General features: G+C 48.9%; 1 protein-coding gene across 3 annotated transcripts in view; it reads left to right on the forward strand.

Annotated features, from left to right (window-relative positions):
- IFT88 (intraflagellar transport 88) overlaps window positions 1-20,104 on the forward strand; it is a 537,246-nt gene that overhangs the window by 479,716 nt on the left and 37,426 nt on the right. The window lies entirely within an intron of this gene.

The raw sequence follows: 20,104 nt of genomic DNA on the forward strand, positions 1-20,104 counted from the left end.
GGGACTAAAGGAAGCTTGATCTGTGATGGTGATTAGCCTACCACATCAGCACCACTAATAGATTAATCTCTGCAGATTGACTCACAGAAATAGCAGATGCCAAGAGAAACCTTTTTATACCACAAGAGTCTTTGTAAGGAACCCGTGGATAATGGAGAAACTTCAGTGACGTCACCTGACTAACCACTACAGATGGATAATATTCAAAAGACTCTCAGGAATCGCCAGTCACATATCTTTGTCAGTGACTGTCGAAGTTGATAGGAAACTTCAGGACCTCACCTTAAGCAGCAAACCTTGGTCGAGTTTCCTCCAAGACAGGCTTTTCACCTTATAGAGAGTAGACAGAACAAGAGCCCAAATCTGCGGGCCCATACTCTTCTCAATATCTAAAGGACCTCTGAGGTTATTGCCACTATTAGACTCTGATGCTTTCTGATGAATTATGGACCAGTCATTTCATACTTTGTACATACTTCCCAAGCAAGAAAATGAAAAATCAGAAGCCATTTTGGGAACTTGATGGTAAAGCTCTTGTAGAGGAAGGTATTCGTTGGGAAACAGAATTGGTGATGCTTCTAGAAAATGGATTTATCGGAAAGATACATTTTCGATCTCCTAGAATGTAGACGTTTCTACCTTTCTGGTTATTTTAGCAAACCACTCGGCTTTGCAAGCTTAATCCTCATATCAATTGGAAAGACCAGAAGATTGCTTTCTCTTCTCAGTGTGACCTTATGTAGTGTTTTCCACAGCAAGGTCTGAGACAAGAAATGCCAGTAACAGGAAGTAAGCTGAAGAGAGGGGTGGTATCCAATGTTTGTTAACTAGGCAGAACCCGGATATAATCCTTCTTCAGGAGACTAACTAAGTGGGCAGCAATTGTGTGTTCCTGGGGAGAGGCTGTTACATGGTTCTGGTTAATTCAGGCTTCCCTGTGGGCTTAAAAGAGATGGGCATACTGGTCAGGAAGTTGTTCCCACTACTGGTCAAGAGATCCTGGACTGACCAAGAGGGCTGCTATGCGGCGATTCTGTTGGAAAGGAATGGTGAACAGATAGCAGTTGCTTCCTGGTACTTCCTGCCAGTTCTCCAGATGGACATGCTGTGGAGGACTGAAGATTTGCCGGTGCGGCAACCACGACCATGGAGAGAGACCTTAACCTCATTGTGGATGAGGAATTGGGGCTAGAGATATCTGGGGAGGGACACATGTTTGCAGGTATTTGTTGAAGCTATGGGACAGATGGACATCTGATGCGAAGCCCACACTCCAGACTGACAACACTCCTACACACCAGGGACGCAGGCTCCATGTCCATATTAGATTATTTCCTTTGCCCCTGGATGTAGGTAGGAAGATACCATGACACCTGTTATTTACCACAGGGCATTTCAGATCATTCCCGATCTACATTCAATTGGGGAGGATGTTCTGTGGGGGTTGGGGACAGCGAGGCACTTGGAGACTAGACCCCTAGAAACTTAAGAATTGAAACACTGGGAAACTCTTAAAATCGGCCACAGAGTCATACTTTAAGGAAAATACAGGGAGGTGTTGACAGAAGTAGTAACATGCGAGGCCTACAAGGAAGTGCTAAGAGGTTGTCTGATATCCCACATCACTGGAAAAAGGCAGGAAAAACAAAGAGAGGTAGCTGAGCTTGAAGCGAAAATACTAGAATGGGTGGAGGAGTATACCCTCTGCCATCTCCCACACTCCTGAACTGCATCACCCTCATCAAGAGTATTGCAGCCTGGTGGTAGATGATGCAAGGGCTCAATATAGGTCCAAACAATGTTGACTGTACAAAGTGTGTAATAAAGCCGGGAAACTATTGGCCTGGCTGGCGCAATGAAAGGAGGGAAGGCGACTGGTGCACCATGTCATAAATAGGGAGGGGGTGCCACACTACACGGCGTAAGAAAGTATTCGCAGCCCATGTAATGGAGGTTTTAAGCCCTGGGAGGAACCATCCTGATATAGAATTCCAGGGTTTCGTGGAAGACCTCCCCACCCCAACACTAATCCAAAATGACTCGGAGACCCTGTGTAGGGAGATCAGTGTAGAGGAGATTTGAGAGGCCGTGCAGCCACTATGGAAAGGAAAGAGTATAGTTGCGTGAGCCGCCTAGTAGCAGATCCAATAAGCTGCATGCTGTAGGCAGCCAGGAAGGAGGGAAACCTGCACCAGGACCATAGAACTGCCCCAATTGTTATTATCCATAAGAAGGGTAAGCATCCAAAGCAGTGTAGTTCCTATAGACCAATCGCCCAGATCAATTCAACAGTTAAAATACTGGTGAAGGTCCTGGTTAACAGGCTAGCACAAGTGATTGATAAATTCGTGTCCCATGATCAATTGGGCTTTAGGACCAAGACTTCTCCCAGCATAACCTGTGATGACTCTTCGGGTGCCTGGACTTCAAACGGGATCTGGGGGAACCGCCCCTACTACTAGCCCTTGATGCTGAGAAGGCTTACGATTCAGTCGAGATGGACTTTATGTGGGCGGTCCTGCACAGGATGCGGTTTTGGGGGGAAGTTTGTGTCTTGGATCCTCCTACTGTATACCAAACCAAATTACCAGAGTACAGACAAATGGGTCTTTCTCTAACCAATTTGACATGGGACAAGGCAGGGAGGTCCACTTCCCACCATCTTATTCACCCTGTGCCTGAAGCCCTTGGCCTGTTGAGTGCGGGCAGATGCTCAGATCCGGTAACTGAGATGGACTGCGGATTGGGAGCACTTTATCTCACTCTACGCAAACGATGTGTTGCTATACATAGTCAATCCCCTGAAGTCTTTCTCCAGAACCCTTGAGATCAATGACAAATGCAGTAAATACTCCGGGATCCGTATTAACTGGCGGAAAGCGGTGGTGTTTCCATTGACCCCCTGAGCACCTCTCGCGGAATGGACCTGCCTGCTGCAGTGTTCCCTGCAAGGCTTCCGGTACCTGGGGGTCTATATTAGAGGCGATTCCAGAGATTTCCTAAGCCACAACCTGGGTTGAGGGAGGAGGGATACGGGGCACTGGAGGACACTTCCACAATCCCTGATGGGCTGGGCCACCTTGTATATGATGATTGTGCTCCTCAAGTTCCTCTACCTACTCCAGAATAAAGATCCCAGATGCTTCTTTAAGTCCGTGGATGTGGTCACCAGATCCCTGTTGTGGGACAGTGGGACCCCGCATTGTGCTTCTATCGCTGTCTGGAGGCCCATACTATGGGGGACTGGAGTTCCCAGTCATAGATCTGTATTACTGGGCCGCACAACTGCTGGTTGTCAATGGCATTTGGCTTGAACCATCTCTGAAGGCAGATAGGAGATTGATGGCCCCTGGGGATAATTAAGGTGGCTTTGTGACAGCAACTCAACATTTCTGGTGTATATAGGTCCATCACACACTCAGAGGATGCTGGGATATGCTACATAGGGTATCCGTTGAGACACCGCTGAAGTTCCTCTTGCTGTCGGCTTCTCTGTAGAGCTTTGCTATCGCCCTGATAAATCAAACACCAGGTGCTAATTGCCACCCTTTCCTTGATGCGCTCTGTGGTCGATGGGAGTAAGACCTGGGGTTCTTACAGACAAGGATTGGGGGAAGGCATGTCATCACCCTCATGAGGTGGCCATTATCAGGCTTCTGACTGGTGCAGTTGGAAATCCTATACTGCACCTATCTCACCAGAATTTGATTGCTCCTAATGGGTAAGGCCGACAACGACAGGTGTCTGCGGGCACACACGCTCTGGGATTGTTAATTCGTTCAACCATTCTGGATACAGGTGGAGTCCCACTAAATGTTCCCTCTAATTTTGTTCCTCTGTGTACGGCAATGAAAGGTGTCAGTGCACTACAGCCGAGGCTATGTGCACCGAAGGCATGAACCAACTCTTTTTGAGAGCATGCTCAGTGTGCGAGCTGGAACAATCAGTGGTGTTTGCCACTCCTATAATTTGATTAACAATAAAGACAAAACATTGCATTTTGAATCACATTTTGCTACATGTTCTACTCACTCTTGAGGCTTGCTTACCAGTCTCTATGTACAGTGTGTATAATTGTGCATAGAACTATTGTTTGCTTCCTTGTGATAACAATGTTTCCTATACTTTGTTGGCCGTTTGTATGCAGGCATTTTAACTATGTCATCTGGGTTAATAAATCACATATTCCAAGAGGGCTTGATTTATAGTTTAGTTTTATGCCCAACCAATTTGCCGGCTCACTTCAGTGATTTATGATAATAGAGAAAGTTACTCCCTCTTTTCATGGGTCTGCTGGGTCACAGAAAGCACCCAAGTGTTTCAGAGGTTCCATGTTGGAATAGCAGAAATGACAAATGTCAAAGTCTCACTAAACTCTGGTAGCCTTGGAGTTTCCAACCAACACTGAGGGTGCTGAAATGAGGATCTGAAAGAAACAGTTAGTTATAGGTTTCTTAACTTAGAATCACCCCCAGGCGTCAGACTGGATCCAAAAAGTTTTTCGTCAGCAGTACCCCTGCGCGTTGAAAGGTGGCGTCGGTCGGCTCCGTGTTCATCGTTGGCGTCGTGGTCGCCAGGATGACGCCGCGGTAGCTACTTAGACGCCAACCTCGCACGCTGTCAGTTCTTTCTTTTTCCGCGCCAGCCAGTGCAGATCCGGAGAGAACAGTACCTCCAGTTATTTTTTGACTGACCTTTTCACGTTTTTGGCTAAACCGTTTTTGAGTATTCGACTCCTGGTGCACGTCAGGGATGCCCGGCTTCAAGGCTTGCGGTTCCTGTCGTCGACTGATGTCGGTGACGGATCCGCACCGTGTGTGCCTATTCTGCCTGGAGCGCGACCACGACCCCAAGTCGTGCTCCGACTGCCGGATCATGAATTTGAAGTCTTTGCGGGAGCAGTCCCGAAAGCTTCTCGAGGCCCGGCAGTCGGCTCCAATCCGCTCGAGGTCCCTGTTGCGTAGGAGGTTGAGTGACCGGTCGCGGAGCCACTATCTTTCTTCTTCCAAGTCTTCGCACTTGGGGTCAGGTATGTCGAAGCACAAGAAGAAGCCAAAGAAGCATCGTCCCTCTTCGACTTCTCCCCGTCCTTCTGCTGACGCTATGAGGAATGGTGGTGGTGCCCCTCAGCAGCTCTGCTTGCGGAGCCCGAAGGGTCGACTCCGGGTTTCCCTCCCTTTCCGGGACCTAGAGCGACCCCTGCCTAGCTTTGTCTATTTTATGAAGCGATGCACGCCATCTAAGGGCAGCCGGCGGCTCCGGCCTTGGCACCGCAGGGTCCCCTTGGATCCAGATCGGTGCCAGTCGACATAATAACACCTTCCCCGGCGCCGCTTCCACCGGCACCACGTCCACAGCCGGTTGTGTCCCCAGTCAGCGTCGACCCCGGCCTCCACCTCGAGGTAGACACGAAGCATCGTCCGACGCCGAACCCAGTGCCGACGGGTACTTTTGTGCCCCTGTTCTACCCTGGTCTACCCCAGATTGGCAGCCAGAGGAGGACTGGGAGGGGTCTGGTGACTCTCTAACTGACCAGCTGGGCTAAGAACCGGACTGGAGAGGGGAACAGGGGGAAGCCAGTGGTCTGGATATATCACCAGACCATGGCATGTTGTCTCCTCCTACCGTGGCTACGGAGGAGGGAGCGTCGTCCTCCATGGTGTTGCGTAGGGCGGCCGAGGCTCTCAACCTCGAGGTACCTACGGTGGCAGTCAGGACTAACCTCCTGACAGAGGTGCTTCAACCAACAACGAGCTCCTTCGGAGCCCCTGCTGCCGTTTAATGAAGTCCTCACCGACCTTCTTTTGAGCACTTGGTCCAGGTCCAACACAGGGGATCCTGTGGATAGGATGATTGCCCGATGCCACTGCCCAGCTCTGGGCGACCACACTTTCCTCTCCCAACATCCCACCCCTGAGAGCTTGGTGGTCCAAGCCTCCACCTCCAAAGGCGCATTCCCTAACGCTCCACCTGATAGGGAATCCAAAAAGCTGGATCATCTTGGGAAGAAGATGTATTCTTCCTCCAACTTGGGACTGCGGTCGGTAAACACTGCATGTCTGTTGGGTCATTACACCCACTCCGTGTGCGATACGGTGGCGCAAGTGCTTCCCCAGTGCCCGGAGGAGGACCGGGCCGTACTCTCCCGTGCAGTTGCCGAAGGGACGCAGCAAAGTTTACAATCCGCTGTGGGCTGAATACTGTCGACTCACTATACAGGACGATTTCCACGTCGGGAGCCCTTCGACGCTACACCTGGTTGAGGTCGACTGGTTTTTCAGGGGATGTCCAATCCACTCTTATGGACATGCCCTTTGATGGCCGTCGCCTATTCGGCGACAAGGCAGACAACTCGCTGAAGCACTTTAAGGACTCTCGGGCAAAGACCAGGTCCTTGGGCCTCTCCACCACTCGCCCTGCGCAGTCTGCCTTTCGTGGCTACAGAAGGGGTGCCCCGCCACGTCCCACCCAGAGCCACAGGCCAGCGCAAGCTGTTCAGCCTCTGCACACCCCGGGACGTGGGAACCACTGCCATGGTTCTGGGGGCCAGCGGGCGGGCCAGTTCAACACAGCCCCCTCTGCAGCAGCCTCCAAACCCTCCTACTCCGACCTTTCAGGGCCACCAAACGCCAGTGGGCGGCAGTATTCGCCATCACCTCCCCCACTGGTGCATCATCACACCGGACAGGTGGGTTTTGCAAATAGTCCTAAGGGGCTACTCCCACCCCTTTGAGACTACCCCTCCATCCATGCCACCTCAGTACCATCGCATGCCGGAGGATCATCTGGCCCATCTCCAACAGGAAGTTTCAGCACTCTTGGCCAAGGGAGCCATCGAGCACGTTCCTGTCCCAGAACTAGCTTGTAGTTGCTATTCCCGCTACTTTCTGGCGCCCAAGAAGGACAAAGGAGTGCTTACTATCTTGGATCTCAGGAATCTCAACCTCTTCCCCCAGAAGGAGAAGTTCAAAATGTTGACGCTCGCTCAGGTCCTGCCTGCCATCGACCCTGGAGACTGGATGGTAGCGTTGGACTTGCAGGACGGTTATTTTCACATCCCCGTCCTGCCGGCCCACCAGCATTACCTACGTTTCATGGTAGGCCATGAGCACTTTCAGTTTACCGTTCTCCCCTTTGACCTTACCAGCGCCCCTCAGGTGTTCACGAAAGTGATGGCGGTGGTCGCAGCTCATCTGCGCAGATCAGGGGATCCAGTCCAGGCTGTCGTCTCCCACCTCCAGACTACGGCCGACCACCTGCATTCGCTGGGGTTCTCCATCAACGTGCCGAAGTCACACCTGACTCCCTCTCAGAAGCTCCTCTTCATCGGAGTGGTTCTGGACACGACACAGTTTCGGGTCTATCCTCCCGAACAGCGAGTCCGGGTTATTCAGGCTATGATTCCGTTCTTTCAGCCTCTATCCCAGGTTTCAGTCAGGATGACTCTCCGGCTACTGGGCCTGGTGGCCTCCTGCATCCTGCTGGTGGACCATACCAGATGGCATATGCGGGCTCTGCAGTGGGACCTGAAGTTCTAGTGGGCACAACATCAGGGGAACCTATCCGATTGCATCCAGATGCCTCACTTCTGGGATGGGGCGGCCACATGAAGGAGGTGGAGATCAGAGGTCTCTGGTCTTCGGCGGAGTCCGAGCTCCACATCAATCTTCTGGAGCTTCAGGCGACTCGTCTTGCACTCAAAGCATGCCTTCCCTCTGTCCGGGGAAGAGTAGTGCAGGTGTTCACGGACAACACCACTTCCATGTGGTACTGCAACAAACAATCCGGGTGGGGTCGTGGACCCTATGTCAGGAGGCTCTTCGCCTTTGGACATGGCTGGAACATCAGAACCTGCCAACACCTGGCAGGTTCCCTGAACGCCAGGGCGGACAAACTCAGCCGCAGGTGCATGATGGATCATGAATGGTGTCTTCATTCGGAGGTGGTGCAAGGTCTCTTTCGACAGTGGGGTGAGCCTTGGTTAGAGCTATTCGCCACCAAAGAGAACGCGTAATGTCAGCAATTCTGCGCATTGGAATTTCCAAGGCGGCACTCGCTAGGTGACGCTTTTCGTCGCGTGTGGAGTTGCGGTCTTCTATACGCCTTTCCGTCTATACCACTTCTGCCCAGAGTGCTGAAGAAGATCAAGCACGACCGGGCCCAAATCATTCTTGTGGCTCTGGATTGGGCACGAAACGTCTGGTATCCCGAGCTGCTACTCATGGCCATCGATCCTCCGATCAGATTGCCTCTTCGGGAGGAGCTTCTGTTACAGCAGTAGGGGACGGTCCTCCACCCGATCCTGTCCAGCCTCCACCTCCTTGCGGCTGCAGTTGACGTCGTTCGACCTGCCTCCCGAAGTCTGTGATGTTATCTTGGCAGCCAGGCGTCCCTCCACTAAGACGGTATACGCCTGCAGATGGAACAAATTTGTGGCATGGTGCACAGCAAAGGCTGTGGATCCCCTTTCTGCCCCTATTTCGGAGGTCCTCTTGTTCCTCCTTTCTTTGGTCCAGCAGGGCTCTGCTCTGGGCACTCTAAAGGGCTACCTCTCGGCCATTTCAGCCTTTCTTAGGCTTTGTGATCAGCCATCTCTTTTCAAGTCCCCGGTTGTAAATCGTTTCCTTAAGGGCAGTACTCATCTTTTTCCTCCTGTTCCCTTCGTAATGCCACAGTGGGACTTGAATTTAGTTTTTACATATCTTATGTGCGCTCCCTTTGAGCCACTACATAACTGTCCTCTCAGGCTTCTGACTTTGAAAACCGCCTTTCTGATGGCGATCACCTCTGCACGCAGGGTGAGTGAGCTCTAAGCTCTTTCTTCTAAGCCTCCTTTTCTGACTGTTCATCTGGACAAGGTTGTCCTTAGAACTCGTCCTTCCTTCCTTCCCAAAGTGGTTACTCCTTTCCATATTGGACAGACCATCACTTTTCCCACCTTCTTTCCGCCTCCGCATCCTTCTAAGGAGGAAGAGATGCTCCACCATCTGGGTTCAAAGTGTGCGCATTGCATTTACTTGGATCGCACAAAACAATTCCTGGTGGATGACCAGCTCTTTGTTGGCTACGTGTGCGCGTAGAAAGGTCGGGCCGTGCACAAACGGACCATTTCTAGATGGGTCGTTTTGTGCATCAAAGCTTGTTATTCCTTGGCAAAGAAGGATCCATTAGTGGGGTTGCGCTCCCATTCCACCAGGGCAACGGCAGTTACCACTGCTTTGGGACGTGGAGTCCCCCTTAATGACATCTGTCAGGCAGCTACGTGGGCATCGCTGCACACGTTCACAAGACACTACTGCCTGGACAGCCAAGTATGGAGAGGCGGCTTCTTTGGCCGTTCTGTTCTCCAGGACTTTCTGATGTGAACTTGGTTCGCAGACCCTCCTCCGGGGTTGGTATTGCTGGCATATCTATTCTAAGGTAAGGAATCTATAACTAACTGTTTCTTTCAGATGAACAATTTACTTACCTTCGGTATCGATATATCTATAAGAAACATAGGTAGGTATAGATTCCTTACCGCCCACCCATCCTCCCCGTTCTGCGAACTGACTTCTAGGGTTAAGGACTTCCTTTCAGGGCCCTAGTTTTGTGCACCAGTGGTCAGTGTCTTGCATGGCCCTGCGCTTCTGGCGTGGAAAGTCGTGTACAGAACTAACGTAAGTGCGCAAGGGCGGCGTCTAAGTAGCTACCGCAGTGTCATCCCGGCGACAACGAGCCAACGACGAACGCGGAGCCGACAGACGCCACCTTTCAACGCAACGCAATCTTCAAGTGCACCAGTATTGGCATGGAAAGCTATGTCAGTGTCCAGAGATAACAAATTGTGTACTGGCTGTTTTGCGTTGCCCGTCTCAAGTCCCAATGTTGAGAGGGCCTTTTCATAGAAAAAGGTTTACATGGGAAGGAAAGAGCGAGCGCACATGACCAAAGACTCACTGAAGAAGTATTGTATGGTGTACTGCAATAAGTTTGATTTGCAAACATTTATGTGGACCTCATATACACTGTACGGACAGTGTCTATATACCATGCACAATCAGTGTAGAAAGCAAGCAATAATAAAAGCAAAACTTTCCATAAACACCGGAAAAACACTGTTTCTGTTGTTTTTAATGGCACGAAAATGTGTAACCACTGATAACGACTGTTTTTTTTAAGGAATTGAAATCCCTTGAAAACACTGAAAAAACCCCACCAGAATTTACCAAAAATAGAAACTGAAAACAGGAAAGCCTAATTATGTGGTATGAGAGTTTTCATGTAATTTCAAAGGCCATCATACCTCCAAAGCCACTGCCTGCCCACCCAGGAGGCTGCCTCCTCCTCCTTCTGTGTTCACATTCACACTGCTGCTTCCTTTAGATACTGCCATCCTTGCAAACTGTTGAGGTTTATATTATAACTGTTTGCCACTTTTGTTTAAAGGAAAATAAACAGTATACACCATGCCCATGTGGAGTAGCATGACTCTATAAAGCACCGTTTTCTATTTTTACGTTTGTAAATGCTCCTTTATTAACTTTTAGCAGAATGAAAGGCTGAGTTGACCACTACAATTTAAATGTATAATACTGTCAAGCTAGCTCAGTACGAAAGGGTGCGTGCTACAGAGATCTGTATGTAAAAAGCTGGCCATAAGATTGAATCATCCCATGATACTTTCCAAAATGTTTGCTGAGACTATTGTGTAATTTGCAGTTCCCAAATTCCTATCATAGTTCACCATTCAGTTGGTTATTCGGTGCCTACTGTAAATATTTAAAACTAAATAGCAGTGTGCGAAATTCTCATCATTGTCTTTCCGTAACTATGCGAAATATCAGAAAAATTATATGAATTACAAATTTAGCATTAAGAGCTATTTTGTAATGAGAAAGTGTTCTCTGAGTAGTTATGAGATTTGGTGTAATGGGGTTTCAGGGCAGCACAACACTTGGACCAGAATTGACTACTGGCTCCTCTCCCCGGGCCTGTCCCCTTGGTTCCGCGCGTTGAGGACGTTCCCGAGAACGTACTCGGACCACTCCCCAGTCCTGCTTGGCTTAGACGTTCCTCGACCGGAGGGGTTTGAGCGGCAGTGGCGCTTCCCTGGGAGGGCGCTGCTGGATGACCTTTTTGTGCACGAGGTTTCCGAGGCGATAGAGGACTACTTCACCATAAATACTGGCTCGGTGGACTCGTGGGCAGTGCTCTGGGATGGGTTCAAGGCATACATCAGAGGGGTCTGCATTGCTAAGCACGCGGGGGTCCTGAAAGTATTGCGCGCCACGATAACACAACTGGAGACACAGCTAGACGCGCTAGACACTGAGGCGCAGCAGGCACCCGCGGACGAGGTATTCACCAGGCGCTTAAGACTGTTATCTGACTTCCGGGAGGCCGCGGACAGGGAGATCCTGTATCTGGGGAAATACCAGGTTGCGCGTAGGTATGGAGAGGGGGACAGACCAGGGCGCACGCTAGCGCAGGCCTTGCGACCACCATACAGCAAGTCCCTGATCGCCGAGGTGCGGGGCACGGACGGGAGCTCCGCACAACGCCCGCTGAGATCCGGGACGAGTTCCTGGCCTACTACACAGATCTATACACCACCAAGTTGGGTGACTCCGCGGCCGCGCGTGCGGCCTATTTATCGGAAATCGCCCTTGTGTTCCTGGATAGGGGCATGCAGGAGTTCATGGCGGAACCTATAACTGTGGCGGAGGTGCGGGGGGCGATCAAAGTGCTCCGGGGCTCTTCTGCCCCGGGCCTTGATGGCTTCTCCGCTGACTTCTACAAGGCCTTTTCGGATCTGCTGGCGCCCAAGCTAATAGAGGTGTATGCGGAGGCCTTGGAACGTGGCTCCCTCCCGCCAACTCTTAGTGAGGCGGTCATTGTGCTGCTCCCGAAGCCGAATAAGGACCCTACCTTGTGTGGGTCGTACAGACCCCTCTCCCTCTTAAACACTGACTATAAGATCTTGGCCAAAATAGTGGCCAACAGGCTTTCCCAGCTGATGGAATTCATTATATCGCCCGCACAGTCCGGCTTTGTCCCCCGCCGTTCGACGTCGCTTAATTTGCGTACGCTCTTCACGGTTCTGCACAGAATTAACCCGACCACTCCGGCTGCAGCGATCCTCCTAGACACCGAAAAAGCGTTCGATTCTTTGGAGTGGCCTTTCTTTCTTTCCGTCATGGAGCGCATGGGCATGCCCACGAACTTCCTGGCGACCGTCAGACTCCTTTATAGTCGCCCTACGGCCCGTTTGCGTCTCAACGGCACGCTCTCTCGCCCATTCTCACTCACGCGCGGTACGCGGCAGGGCTGCCCGCTTTCACCGCTCTTGTTCATTTTGGCTATGGACCCCCTGATTCGGCATTTCCAAGAGCGGCACCTCCACAGGGGTCTCCAGTTTCGGACGGGCCCATTGCTGGCCTCTCTTTATGCCGATGACACAATCCTGTATGTCAGGGAGCCGCAGGCCAACCTGGCCCCCTTGATACATGAGATCCTTCGTTTCGGTAGCCATTCGGGCCTGGGCATAAACTGGCATAAGTCCATCATCTTCCCACTGACTATCGGCACCTCCCCATGGCAATGTGAGTTCCCTCTTGAGTGGTGCTCAGACTCGGTGCGATACTTGGGCATACAAATACATTTGAACACGGACGAGATCATCCGCCTCAACTATGGCCGCGCGATTGCGCGGCTGGAGACTCAGGTGGATGGCTGGTTGCGGCTCCCGCTCTCTATGTCCGCCAGGATAGCTATTCTTAAAATGATAGTGCTCCCCAAATTCTTGTATCTTTTCAATAACATCCCTATCCCTCTGACCCGGGCCTTCTTCTCCACACTGTTGTCCCTCCTGATTAGGCTGGTCTGGGGCGGGAAACGCCCCCGGATCCGCTGGGCGACCCTCACACTCCTACAAGAGCGTGGCGGCCTTGGAGTGCCGGATTTATATTTATACTATCTAGTCGCTCAGTGTGCACATGCCTATGCCTGGTATCACCCTGATGCTCGGATCCCATTCCTTCGCCCAGAGGCGGACTTTGTCCTCCCGGGTCGCCTGTCGACGGTGTTGCCCAAAGGTGTCCCCAGAGACCCAAAGGACATTCAAACTGTGTCTACCACCAGCTGGGCATGGAACAGGCTCTCGCGCTATCTGGCTCAGCCTCTGCTGTATTCGTCTTCCCTCCCGATACCCAACCCTGGGCTGTTGCCTGGCACGGATGAAGCACTAGTGCGACGAACGTTGACGAAATTTGACCTCACCAGGATCGGGGACTTGTACCCGGGTGGGCACATTTTCTCGGCGTCAGAGGACACGCGATTAAGTGACGCTACATTCATGGACCGGTTCGTTCTTCGCCGGCTCTATTGCGCCGCCCGGGCGGAGATTCAGGGATTCCCCCTCGAGCCGGCCTCCCTTGAACCTCTCACCATCCTGATTGACGCCGATACGGGGGCACATATTGTTTCCAAGCTGTACAGGGCGTGCGCGGCGCGGGTCCCCTGTGCGGATGATCGTGCGCGGGAGGAGTGGGGGACAGACCTTGGTAGGCCTATCACGGACGAACAATGGACGGCATGTTGCAAGGTCACCGACACAGTGTCATTGAATAGCCGCCACAAACTCCTACATTATAAATTCCTACGCCGTTGGTATATGACCCCGGTTAGACTCCACGCCATTGATCCCGCGCGGCCGCACGCATGCGCTGCACCACATGCCGATTTTGCACACATGGCCTGGACGTGTCCGAGACTGCAGACATTCTGGGCTCAGGTTCACAAGATCCTAGAAGAGATGCTAGGGCTTACACTCATTCCCACTCCGGAGGTCGCACTGTTGGGTTATACGGTCAATTTCCCAAAGAATGTCCGTAAACTGGCCTCTCTAGGGCTTCTTCTGGCCAAGCGGGAGATAGCAAAGCACTGGGGGAGGAAGACAGCTCCCACGTCCAAGACATGGCTTACAGCCATGGCTTTCTGCAGCACGAATAGCGAGATCTACTCTAGTCTCCTCCCAACGATAGCGCGTCCTAGGGACATCTGGGGCCCTTATAAAACATACATTGCAGGCTTGCCTGACTCGACCCCGCCATCCCCGAATCCCGGAATAGCTCCCACTGGAGTGGGGTAGGTCGTACCAACCCACTATTACGAAGATGTAGGGGTCCTGCTGGGGTGTTGACGCGGGGATATTAAGCTCCTGGGGTCAGGTACTGTACGCCGCGTGGCGTTTTCCCATGTTAGAAATGAGGGCAGGGGAGGGGGACGCCTTTAGTACCCTGGAATCAGCTCACGGGTCAGGGACCCCCTTGGTTCAGGTTCGGGCAAGTGTTGATGATGGATTGGTAGATGGGGTCTTGTTGTCGGTTGCATTCATGATGTGGTATTGTTTATCTCAGGACCGGAAATGTCACAACGCTGCTACTGATTGGTTATTTGTGTATCGCACAGCCGCAAAATCTGTATTATTTGATTTGTCTAATTTCAATAAAAACTTTAAAAAAAAAAAAAAAAAAAGATTTGGTGTAATGGGGTAATGTAGGGAATTTTGCATATCAACCAAAACGCGAAATTCCTGAAATTACACCTGCATAATTGAAACTTCGCCCAGGCCTCCATATAACCAGAACTGCATGCATTTGTTTCTTTGTGAGTGTAACAGAAGTTTCAGTCCTTTGAGCCATTCTGTTGGGTAGTAATTTAAACATTTTCTAACTCCCATAAATAATTCACTTTGCCTTTTGCACATAAAAATAGAATAAAATGTAATTTCAGTATGACTTCGAACTAGCACCCGCTTGAGCATGACATTCCATGAAAGAATCATACTTAAATGCCCTGTATAGTTGAGTATTTCCCATGCATTTACTGAAATTCAAGTTGCACTGTATCTTGCAATGTTGCTGTCTCTCCTTGGTCGTCTTCTATCAGCAGCCTCATTTCCTTCAGAAATCCTTTCCATTTTCTATAGGGCATCTTGTCAGTAGGTTTTTTCTTCATATCCTAAGTGCAGTACTTCTTATCCGTCGGCTTGCTCAGTAGTTATCTACCCATGCCTTATTCCCTTTAAGAAATCACTGCTGTGTTGTTAACAACAGATCTCTGAACTTCCTTGAGACAGAGGACATCCAAAAGAGCTGAAATCTGGGGAAGACAGCGGGGCTTGGGGAGAGTGCCTGATTCTGCAGTAAAATTTTGACTGAAGGCAGCACGGCTTCTTTATATATTTATTATTTTCTTTATCAGTTGTTATTTTATCCCTGATCCAGCAGCGTACCTATATTTTAATGGACTTGCCTCGCACCGAAAAGAGGCATCTATGCTGCCTGTCTTCTTAAACAAGCAGCTGGCGCAATCTCTCTGGTCTGCACGCTTCCACAGAACACTTGGGCACAGGAAAATATAAGCTCCATGCGCACTTAGTCAGCTTACAGGGAACGTAGTGGGAGATTGCCTCTCCACGGTCACAGACGTGCCAGCGGAGTTGACCCAGAAGTTGGGCACACTGGGGATGGAGGGGAGGGGGGCACTGTCTAGACACGCTACTGTTCTGTACTGTAATGTGGCCCTTATCATGATTCGAAGAGACACTGCCTATAAATGGTGGAGCAGTCATAGTGGTAGAAAGGAATAAATTGGTGTATGCAGGCTGAATGCAGGATACATAAAGGCATAGGTTGCCCACGAAAGTTGGAAAATATATGGGTCCAATGGAAGGAATACAGGGATCTCGACTGATCTGGCAGGTTGTCAGTGTGTCAGCTCAGTTTCCATTATGTATGAAACACCAATTTCTGAATTGTGTGCTCTATCAGTGACAATATGTTTTGCTAGCTTTCCTTGTTCACAGCATAATAAAAAGGTTCCAAAAATAAAAGAAGTGTCCTTAACTTGTGTAGCCCTAATACATGGCTTGTCCTTCAATCTCTATCACAGATTCTTATTAAGACTTCAAAGAGGTGCTCAGTAAGAATGGGGCAGACCAGTTACCATCACACCAGCCATATTATTGTCGATTGACCTTTCTCCGGAAGCTAAAAGCTCTCTTGGGTAAATCTATTGGCTCACAGTGAAAGAATTGTGATTATCATTTAAAGCAAAATCTACAACAAAAAAATGTATTCAACATTCTACCTCTTCGACTGGTGCTCCTCCCTTCTCCATCGCAAAACCAGCAGGGAATTACCAGCCATTCATTGACCACAGAGAATGACTGCAGCTATAGTTCACAATAGATACCTGTTACTTCTCATATCAGTCCTTCTAGATCACATCAGACCCGCAATGATAGTTTCCCAGTTGGATTTGAGAGGCACTTCTAATTTGGTTAGAATCAGACCAGGAGATGAGGGAAAGGCGGTCTTCAATGCCCGAAACAGGCATTTTGAATACTTTGACATGCCATTTTGTCTGTGTAACGCCCCCCCCAACATTCCAACATTTTGTTCCACAATATTTGCAGATATATAATCCAGAAACACGTGTCTAGAGATGACAGCACTAATCTGCACCAACTTTGGTGGAACACTCCAGCAAAATACCAAGTAAGCGTGCACTGCAAACTGCATTTACCATAATGCTAAGGGGCAAACTGTGCTGGGAGGTCAGCAGTGTGCTCCCACCCCTTCCTGTTTAAAAAGGCTCCCTTGAGCCATTGAGCTGACGAGCTAGTGGAGATGCACCTGTGCGCCTGTGAAAGGTACTGAGACCTGTAAGAATTGTGGCAGCCTTCTCAGCAACCCCAGAAGAAAATCGTTTTTTGATCTCTACTGATGACGGATAAAATCCAGAAACACATGTGTCTAGAGATGACAACACTAATCTGCACCAACTTTGGTGGAACACTCCAGCAAAATACCAAGTAAGCGTGCACTACAAACTGTACTAACTGTACCATAATGCTAAGGGGCGAACTGTGCTGGGAGGTCAGCAGTGTGCTCTCACCCCTTCCTGTTTAAAAAGACTCCCTTGAGCCATTGAGCTGACGAGCTAGTGGAGATGTTCCTGTGAGAGGTACTGAGAACTGTAAGAATTGTGGCAGCCTGCTCAGCAAAGTAAGCGTGCACTACAATCTGCATTTACCATAATGCTAAGGGGCGAATATAATATATATATATGTAAATTCAAAGGTTTCAAAAGTTATATACTTACCCACCATGGAGAACATGAATTATACTTCAATTTCTTGCAAGAGTTTAAATCAGACAATTGTCTGTAGGCTTATTTGCACTTGCAAGGCCAGCACCACTGGCAGGCTGGAGCATGTGGAGGAAAATGTTACATTTCCCTTGTATCTGGTCTAAAAGCTGCCCGGTACTTGACTGGCTTTCAGCCACCTTCATAGATGGTACACTTTATATGAAAATATTTCCGAGCTATGTTCACACTGTCCTGTGCAGGTCATGCTCAGTTTATCAGTTGAAGGTTTTATCCATTACTCAGAAGCATATTATGGCTGTGTCCTCCGCGGCGGTGCAAGAAGAAGGGCTCTGAGAAGAAACAATATCGATACTTACAGGTAGAAATTAGATGGCACTTCCATTTCTTAGTATAGTAGGTATTGCTCACCAAGTCACCACATCCTATGGAACTGACTGTTGATTTCTGCACTGTATTGAAAAAGAAGCAAAAAGTAAGTATGTGTAAATCAGTTTGATCGGATGGAGACAAAACTGTATTTAAGCATAATGGACAGTTAGCTTTTGTCTCTGATTGAGACAAAACTGTATACAAGCATTTTGGACCTCACTGCAGCCCTATGATTTATTCGTGTTTTTATAGTGTAACTGCAAAGGTGTAGATCTTAACAGACAAGACACAGCAATATGGTACAAGAGCAAACAGGACAGAATGAGATTCTTGTGACTGTTAATATTTTCGAATCGTTGGCAGTGTTGAAGTGACGAGGCAAACTCCAGGAATTGAGGAATTTGTAACTGTTACCTGTGAGAAGTTAAACATAATGTGCTAATGGATACTGTTCAGAAAAATGTACCTCCTTACCTCCTGTGCAACCAACTTCCCCAGGAAAAGTTTTATTTATAATTAATTTGCTTCAAAGAGCAATACCAGATGTCTGCATTTTACTCTACTAAGGTTTCAGCTTTCCAAAACCTTATCAATCTGAGTGCAATATTCTTCACCTCATAACTATGGAATGACAGCCAAACTTGGACCCTGTACAGCGTTCCGCTGCCTTTCACCTAGGTTTGCCCAATACAGCTATCACATTTGCACATACATATGAAGAAGAAGTGACAATCCTCTGGTGCTAACTGCTTCAAAGAATGATAGAATGCAAAGTGACATTTGTCATCATTTCTATCCCAGTCGTGCAGGCACAGTTTGCTGTTTGTACTGACAGTCTAGCATCCCCTGCTGCTGGTGGCACCTTAGAAAGGAATCTTGTTTTTCCGTTTTCTAAAGTCTGCTGTGTTCATCGGGTGTTGAATTCTGAGAACTGAGACCTCCTAGGTAACCTTGAAAGCCAAGAAGCCCTTTTGATTGCTAAATATGTAGGGCTTTATTTAGCTAAAAAAAAGAGTGTTTGACCATTCTCCTAACAGGGTCAAGTGAGTTATTAAATATGTCCTTTTATTAGTCATCAAAATATCAATGCAGCACTGTTAGGTTACCACCCTCTGCCCAAGTCCCACCATCACCATCAACTGCTGTATTTCCTCCTAATGTTATGAGGCTGTCAGTCACTGGTTCTGTTCATACTGGGCATCAAGATAGCTATCTCTATGCCAATGCCTTTGTGAACTGGTCAGCCACCATGGAGCTGCTTTTGGCAGATCTCATCCCTTTCCCACCTCCCTTCCTCTTGTCTGGAAAACCCCTGGATATTCACTCTGCGCTGTTGTGCTTTCAATTAGTATGGGCATGGTTGAAGTGATTCCCTGTCCATAGGGATATGGAAAACTCTAACAATTCCCTTGCTCCATGTTTCCATTTACTCTACATGGTGACATTGAAAGTATTCCCCTAGTCCTACAATGCATGCACAGTACACCCAGTTACACACGCAGGATTCCTGCATGCCCATGGAGGCACACATCTTGTAAGGGAGAATCACAAGAATTTTCCGCCAACCCTGCTGGGTAGTGGGCACCGGTTTTGTTCCCAGGGCCTGAGATGAAACAATGGGAAGAGCATCCAGGATTTACTTTGATCGATGGATGCGAGGCAAAGGATGCATTTTAGAGCTCAGAACCTGCTGCATGCCCTTAGGCATTTGCCCCACTTTGGTTAACATGGTCCGAATCAAGCTTGTGAACACATCTGAATAGGACACTCTTCCAACAGGGTGTGGAACAGGAGTTTATTGGAAGGGGTTACAGCCACCCCCCCAATCTCAAAAAGAAATTAGTAGAACAAACGGATAAATATATTTACTGGAAGTGGACAAGATCCATTCATAAAATTGTTAAAAATCCTATTTCCTGTTAAACAGTCAGTGTCAACATGGAACGTGTACCTTGTCCTGGAAAGTACTACTGCGGCCATGGAGTTGTTTACATAGTTATGAATTTGCTGTATTTACCACATACTCAATCATCTGCTGCATGATTTACAGTATGTATCCAAAGAAATTGTTTCTAGCTCAAACGAATCAAAGTTTACTAAGAATGCAGGGACAGGTTTTGCAGTCAGTGGAAGGCCTTTTACCAAGTTTGACTGGTCAACAGTGGCTTATTGCTGTGTTTGAGTTTTAAAGTAGTACTAATGAGGTGAAACTTTTGCTAAGACTGTGTTATCATGGGTAAAAATAACAAAATAATAAAGTAATACTGTCACAAAATGTGCTGCATTACGCCACATCATGTGTGTTTTTGTGCTGCATAATTTAGCAAGCTTTGCCTCATTATTTGGTCCTCTCTTGCCACTTGACTCCAGTGGCACTTACAGTATAGCATGTAAAGACTGGCACATTCCAAGATGTTACTGGTCACCTACTGAGTCTTAGTTTGTTAGGGGAGATAGATTCAAAGAATAAGAAATGTAATAACCTACAAGGATTGAGGATTTTTCTGCAATCCGCGCCCATTGTGATTTTGCACAAGAGCTTTTATATATCTTAAGATCGGTAGGTATGAGTTTA

This window comes from Triturus cristatus, chromosome 8 (genome assembly GCF_964204655.1).
Source record: "Triturus cristatus chromosome 8, aTriCri1.1, whole genome shotgun sequence".
Classification (NCBI taxonomy): Eukaryota; Metazoa; Chordata; class Amphibia; order Caudata; family Salamandridae; genus Triturus; species Triturus cristatus.